Source organism: Calliopsis andreniformis, unplaced genomic scaffold, assembly GCF_051401765.1.
Source record: "Calliopsis andreniformis isolate RMS-2024a unplaced genomic scaffold, iyCalAndr_principal scaffold0004, whole genome shotgun sequence".
NCBI classification, from domain to species: domain Eukaryota; kingdom Metazoa; phylum Arthropoda; class Insecta; order Hymenoptera; family Andrenidae; genus Calliopsis; species Calliopsis andreniformis.
This window is the reverse complement of record NW_027480424.1, coordinates 8,927,201-8,935,004: the sequence shown is the minus strand read 5'-3', so window position 1 is coordinate 8,935,004 and position 7,804 is coordinate 8,927,201.

Here is a 7,804-nt window from a genome sequence, read left to right as displayed (position 1 = left end):
ATTTAATACGGTGGAAATGCTGTTGTATTTATATCGTATTTTATGCTTCTGGCGTTGACTTCTAAGGACCTAACTATTCGATCTGGTGGAGCAACGCCCTAGAGCGAAGCCTAGGTTGCTCGCAATGTAGAAATGACCATAACTTTCACACTGGTTGCAATTATTCGTTTTGTACGATGGAAAAACTGTTGCATCTTTATCGTGTTTTATGCTTCTGGCGTTGACTTCTTAGGCCGTAACTATTCGATCTGGTGGAGCAACGCCCTGGAGTGAAACCTAGGTTGCGCGGAACGTAGCAATGACCATAACTTTCACACTGGTAGCAATTATTCGTTTTATACACAGGAAAAACTGTTCTATTTATTTTGCATTTAATGCTTCGGGCGTTGACTTCTAAGGCCCTAACTGTTTGATCTGGTGGAGCAGCGCCCTATGGTGAAGCCTAGGTTGCCCGGAACGTAGAAATGACAACAACTTTCACACTGGTTGCTATTATTAGTTTTATACGATGGAAAAACTGTTATATTTATATTGCATTTTATGCTTCTGGCGTTGGCTTCTAAGGCCCTAACTATTCAATCTGTTGGAGCAACGCCCTAGGGTGAAGCCTAGGTTGCCCGGAAAAGAGAAATGACCATAACTTTCATACTGGTTGCAATTATTCGTTTTATATGATGGAAAAACTGTTGTATTTATATTGTATTTTATGCTTCTGGCGTTCACTTCTTAGGCCCTAACTATTCGATCTCGTGGAACAACGCCCTACAGTGAACCCTAGGTTGCTCGAAATGTAGAAATGACCATAACTTTCACACTGGTTGCAATTATTCATTTTATACGATGGAAAAACTGTTGTACTTATATTGTATTTTATTCTTAAGGCGTTGAATTCTAAGTCCCTAGCTATTCGATCTGGTGGAGCAACGCCCTAGCGTGAAACCTAGGTTACCCGGAACGTAGAAATGACCAGTACTTTCAGACTGTTTGCAGTTATTCCTGTTATACGATGGAAAAACTTTTGCACCTTTATTGTATTTTATGAATCTGGCGTTGACTTCTAAGGACCTAGCTGTTCGATTTGGTGGAGCAACGCCCTTGAGTGGAACCTAGGTTGCCCGGTACGTAGAAATGACCATAACTTTCACACTGGTAGCAATTATTCGTTTTATACGATGGAAAAACTGTTTTATTTATATCGTATTTTATGCTTCTGGCGTTGACTTCTTAGGCCCTAACTATTCCCTCTGGTGGAACAACGCCCTACGGTAAAGCCCAGATTGCGCGGAACGTAGAAATGACCATAACTTTCACACTGATTGCTATTATTCGTTTTATACGATGGAAAAACTGTTACATTTATATTGTATTTTATGCTTCTGGCGTTGACTTCTAAGACCCTAACTATTCGATCTGATGGAGCAACGCCCTAGAGTGAAGCCTAGGTTGCCCGGTACGTAGAAAGGACCATCACTTTCAAACTGCTAGCAATTATTCCTGTTATATGATGGAAAAACTGTTGTATTTATATTGTATTTTATGCTTCTGGCGGTCACTTCTTAGGCCCTAACTATTCGATCTGGTGGAACAACGCCCTAGGGTGAAGCCTAGGTTGTCCGGAACGTAGAAATGACAATAACTTTTACACTGGTAGCAATTATTCGTTTTATACAATGGAAAAACTGTTCTATTTAGTTTGCATTTTATGCTTCGGGCGTTGACTTCTAAGGCCCTAACTATTCGATCTGATGGAGCAACGCCCTATCGTGACGCCTAGGTTGCCCGGAACGTAGAAATGACCATAACTTTCATACTGGTTGCAATTATTCGTTTTATATGTTGGAAAAACTGTTGTATTAATATAGTATTTTATGCTTCTGGCGTTAACTGCTTAGGCCCTAACTATTCGATCTGGCGGAACAACGCCCTAGAGTAAAGCCCAGGTTGCCCGGAACGTAGAAATGACCGTAACTTCCACACTGGTAGCAATTTTTCGTTTTATACGATGGAAAAAGTGTTTTATTTATTTTGTATTTTATGCTTCGGGCGTTGACTTCTAAGGCCCTAACTATTCGATCTGGTGGAGCAACAACCTATCGTGAAGTCTATGTTGCCCGGAACATGGAAATGACCATTACTTTCACACTGTTTGCAAATATACATTATATACGATGGAAAAGCTGTTGTATTTATATTGTGTTTTATTCTTCTGGCGTTGACTTCTTAGGCCCTAACTATTCGATCTGGTGGAACAACGCCCTATAGTGACGACTAGGTTGCCCGGAACGTAGAACATACCATTACCTTCACACTGGTTGCAATTATTCCTGTTATACGATGGAAAAACTGTTGCATCTTTATTGTATTTTATGCTTCTGGCGTTGACTTTTAAGGCCGTAACTATTCGATCTGGTGGAGCAACGCCCTAGAGTGAAGCCTAGGGTGCCCGGTACGTAGAAATGACCATCACTTTCAAACTGCTTGCAATTATTCCTGTTATGTGATGGAAAAACTGTTGTATTTTTATTGCATTTTATGCTTCGGGCGTTGACCTCTAGGGCCCTAACTATTCGATCTGTTGGAACAACGCCCTATCGTGAAGCCTAGGTTGCCCGGAAAGTAGTAATGACCATAACTTTCATACTGGTTGCAATTATTCGTTTTATATGATGGAAAAACTGTTGCATTTATATTGTATTTTATGCTTCTAGCGGTCACTTCTTAGGCCCTAACTATTCGATCTGGTGGAACAACGCCCTAGGGTGAAGCCTAGGTTGTCCGGAACGTAGAAATGACAATAACTTTTACACTGGTAGCAATTATTCGTTTTATTCAATGGAAAAACTGTTCTATTTAGTTTGCATTTTATGCTTCGGGCGTTGACTTCTAAGGCCCTAACTATTCGATCTGTTGGAGCAACGCCCTATCGTGAGGCCTAGGTTGCCCGGAACGTAGAAATGACCATAACTTTCATACTGGTTGCAATTATTCGTTTTATATGATGGAAAAACTGTTGTATTAATATTGTATTTTGTGCTTCTGGCGTTCACTGCTTAGGCCCTAACTATTCGATCTGGCGGAACAACGCCCTAGAGTAAAGCCCAGGTTGCCCGGAACGTAGATATGACCATAACTTCCACACTGGTAGCAACTATTCGTTTTATACAATGGAAAAACTGTTCTATTTATTTTTCATTTTATGCTTCGGGCGTTGACTTCTAAGGCCCTAACTGATTGATCTGGTGGAGCATCGCCCTAGAGTGAAGCCTAGATTGACCGGAACGTTGACATGAACATAACTTTCACACTGATTGCTATTATTCGTTTTATACGATGGAAAAACTGTTACATTTATATTGTATTTTATGCTTCTGGCGTTGACTTCTAAGGCCCTAACTATACGATCTGGTGGAGCAACGCCCTAGAGTGAAGCCTAGGGTGCCCGGTACGTAGAAATGACCATCACTTTCAAACTGCTTGCAATTATTCCTGTTATGTGATGGAAAAACTGTTGTATTTTTATTGCATTTTATGCTTCGGGCATTGACTTCTAAGGCCCTAACTATTCAATCTGTTGGAGCAACGCCCTATCGTGAAGCCTAGGTTGCCCGGAAAGTAGATATGACCATAACTTTCATACTGGTTGCAATTATTCGTTTTATATGATGGAAAAACTGTTGTATTTATATTGTATTTTATGCTTCTGGCGTTCACTTCTTAGGCCATAACTATTCGATCTGGTGAAACAACGCCCTAGGGTGAAGGGTAGGTTGCCCTGAACGTAGAAATGACCATAACTTTCACACTGGTAGCAATTATTCGTTTTATACAATGGAAAAACTGTTCTATTTATTTTTCATTTTATGCTTCGGGGGTTGACTTCTAAGGCCCTAACAATTCGATCTGGTGGAGCACCGCCCTAGGGTAAAGCCCAGGTTGCCCGGAACGTAGAAATGACCATAACTTCCACACTGGCAGCAATTATCCGTTTTATACGATGGAAAAAGTGTTTTATTTATTTTGTATTTTATGCTTCGGGCGTTGACTTCTAAGGCCCTAACTATTCGATCTGGTGGAGCAACAACCTAGAGTGAAGTCCAGGTTGCCCGGAACATGGAAATGACCATTACTTTCACACTGTTTGCAAATATACATTTTATACGATGGAAAAGCTGTTGTATTTATATTGTGTTTTATGCTTCTGGCGTTGACTTCTTAGGCCCTAACTATTCGATATGGTGGTACAACGCCCTAGAGTGAAGACTAGATTGCCCGGAACATGGAAATGACCATTACTTTCACACTGTTTGCAAATATACATTATATACGATGGAAAAGCTGTTGTATTTATATTGTGTTTTATGCTTCTGGCGTTGACTTCTAAGGCCCTAACTATTCGATCTGGTGGAGCAACGCCCTACAGTGAACCCTAGGTTGCTCGAAATGTAGAAATGACCATAACTTTCACACTGGTTGCAATTATTCATTTTATACGATGGAAAAACTGTTGTACTTATATTGTATTTTATTCTTAAGGCGTTGAATTCTAAGTCCCTAGCTATTCGATCTGGTGGAGCAACGCCCTAGCGTGAAACCTAGGTTACCCGGAACGTAGAAATGACCATAACTTTCATACTGGTTGCAATTATTCGTTTTATATGATGGAAAAACTGTTGTATTTATATTGTATTTTATGCGTCTGGCGGTCACTTCTTAGGCCCTAACTATTCGATCCGGTGGAACAACACCCTAGGGTGAAGCCTAGGTTGTCCGGAACGTAGAAATGACAATAACTTTTACACTGGTAGCAATTATTCGTTTTATACAATGGAAAAACTGTTATATTTATATTGTATTTTATGCTTCTGGCGTTGACTTCTTAGGCCCTAACTGTTCGATCTGGTGGAACAACGCCCTAGGGTGAAGTCTAGGTTGCCCGTAAAGTAGAAATGACCATAACTTTCACACTGGTTGCAATTATTCGTTTTATACGATGGAAAAACTGTTGCATCTTTATCGTATTTTATTCATCTGGGGTTGACTTCTAAGGCCGTAGCCATTAGGTGTGGTGGAGCAACGCCCTAGAGTGACGCCTAGGTTGCCCGGAACGTAGAACATACCATTACCTTCACACTGGTTGCAATTATTCCTGTTATACGATGGAAAAACTGTTGCATCTTTATTGTATTTTATGCTTCTGGCGTTGACTTCTAAGGGCCTAACTATTCGATCTGGTGGAGCAACGCCCTAGAGTGAAGTCTAGGTTGCCCGGAACGTAGAAGTGACCATAACTTTCACACTGGTTGCTATTATTCGTTTTATACGATGGAAAAACTGTTATATTTATATTGTATTTTATGCTTCTGGTTTTGACTTCTGAGGCCGTTGCTATTCGATGTGGTGGAAGAACGCCATAGAGTGAAGCCTAGGTAGCCCGGAACGTAGAAATGTCCATATCTTTCGCACTGTTTGCAATTATTCATTTTATACGATGGCAAAGCTGTTGTATTTATATTGTATTTTATGCTTCTAGCGTTGACTTCCTAGGCCCTAACTATTCGATCTGGTGGAGCAATGCCGCAGAGATAAGTCTAGGATGCCCGAAACGCCGAAATGATCATTACTATCACGCTTGTTGCAATTATTCCTGTTATACGATGAAAAGACTGTTGTATTTTTATTGTATTTTATGCTTCAGTCGTAGACTTCTAAGGCCGTAGCTATTCGATATGTTGGAGCACCGCCCTAGAGTGAAGCCTAGGTTGCTCGGAACGTAGAAATGACCACTACTTTCACACTGTTTGCAATTATTCATTTAATACGGTGGAAATGCTGTTGTATTTATATCGTATTTTATGCTTCTAGCGTTGACTTCTAAGGACCTAGCTATTCGATCTGGTGGAGCAACGCCCTGGAGTGAAACCTAGGTTGCGCGGAACGTAGCAATGACCATAACTTTCACACTGGTAGCAATTATTCGTTTTATACACAGGAAAAACTGTTCTATTTATTTTGTATTTAATGCTTCGGGCGTTGACTTCTAAGGCCCTAACTGTTTGATCTGGCGGAGCAGCGCCCTAGGGTGAAGCCTAGGTTGCCCGGAACGTAGAAATGACCACAACTTTCACACTGGATGCTATTATTAGTTTTATACGATGGAAAAACTGTTATATTTATATTGCATTTTATGCTTCTGGCGTTGGCTTCTAAGGCCCTAACTATTCAATCTGTTGGAGCAACGCCCTAGGGTGAAGCCTAGGTTGCCCGGAAAGGAGAAATGACCATAACTTTCATACTGGTTGCACTTATTCGTTTTATATGATGGAAAAACTGTTGTATTTATATTGTATTTTATGCTTCTGGCGTTCACTTCTTAGGCCCTAACTATTCGATCTCGTGGAACGACGCCCTACAGTGAACCCTAGGTTGCTCGAAATGTAGAAATGACCATAACTTTCACACTGGCAGCAATTATCCGTTTTATACAATGGAAAAACTGTTCTATTTATCTTGTATTTTATGCTTCGGGCGTGGACTTCTAAGGCCCTAACTATTCGATCTGGTGGAACAACGCCCTAGGGTGAAGCCTAGGTTGCCCGGAACGTAGAAATGACCATAACTTTTACACTGGTAGCAATTATTCGTTTTATAAAATGGTGAAAACAGTTCTATTTATTTTGTGTTTTATGCTTCGGGCGTTGACTTCGAAGGCCCTAACTGTTTGATCTGGTGGAACAACGCCCTAGAGTGACGCCTAGGTTGCTCGTAACGCAGAAATGACCATTACTTTCACACTGGTTGCAATTATTCGTTTTATACGATGGAAAAGCTATTATATTTATATTGTATTTTATGCTTCGGGCATTGACTTTTAAGGCCCTAACTATTCAATCTGTTGGAGCAACGCCCTAGGGTGAAGGCTAGGTTGCCCGTAACGTAGAAATGAGCATAACTATCACACTGGTTGCAATTATTCGTTTTATACGATGGAAAAGCTGCTATATTTATATCGTATTTTATGCTTCTGGGGTTGACTTCTTAGGTCCCACCTATTCCATCTGGTGGATCAACGCCCTAGGGTGAGGCCTAGGTTGCCCTGAAAGTAGAAATGACTATTACTTTCACACTGTTTGCTATTATTCATTTTGTACGATGGAAAAGCTGTTGTATTTATATCGTATTTTATGCATCTGGCGTTGACTTCTAAGGACGTAACTATTCGACCTGGTGGACCAACGCCCTAGAGTGAAACCTAGGTTGCCCGGAACCTAGAAATGACCATTAAATTCACACTGGTTGCAATTATTCCTGTTATACGATGGAAAAACTGTTGTATTTTAATTGTATTTTATGCTTTTAGCGATGAATTATAAGTCCCTAGCTATTCGATCTGGTGGAGCAACGCCCTAGAGTGACGCCTAGGTTGCTCGTAACGCAGAAATGACCATTACTTTCACACTGGTTGCAATTATTCGTTTTATACGATGGAAAAGTTATTATATTTTTATTGCATTTTATGCTTCGGGCATTGACTTCTAAGGCCCTAACTGTTCGATCTGTTGGAGCAACGCCCTAGGGTGAAGCCTAGGTTGCCCGGAAAGTAGAAATGACCATAACTTTCATACTGGTTGCTATTATTCGTTTTATACGATGGAAAAACTGTCGTATTTGTATTGTATTTTATGCTTCTGGCGTCCACTACTTAGGCCCTAACTATTCGATCTGGTGGAGCAACGCCCTAGAGTGAAGCCTAGGTTGCCCGGAACGTAGAAATGACCATCACATTCACACTGGTTGCAATTATTCC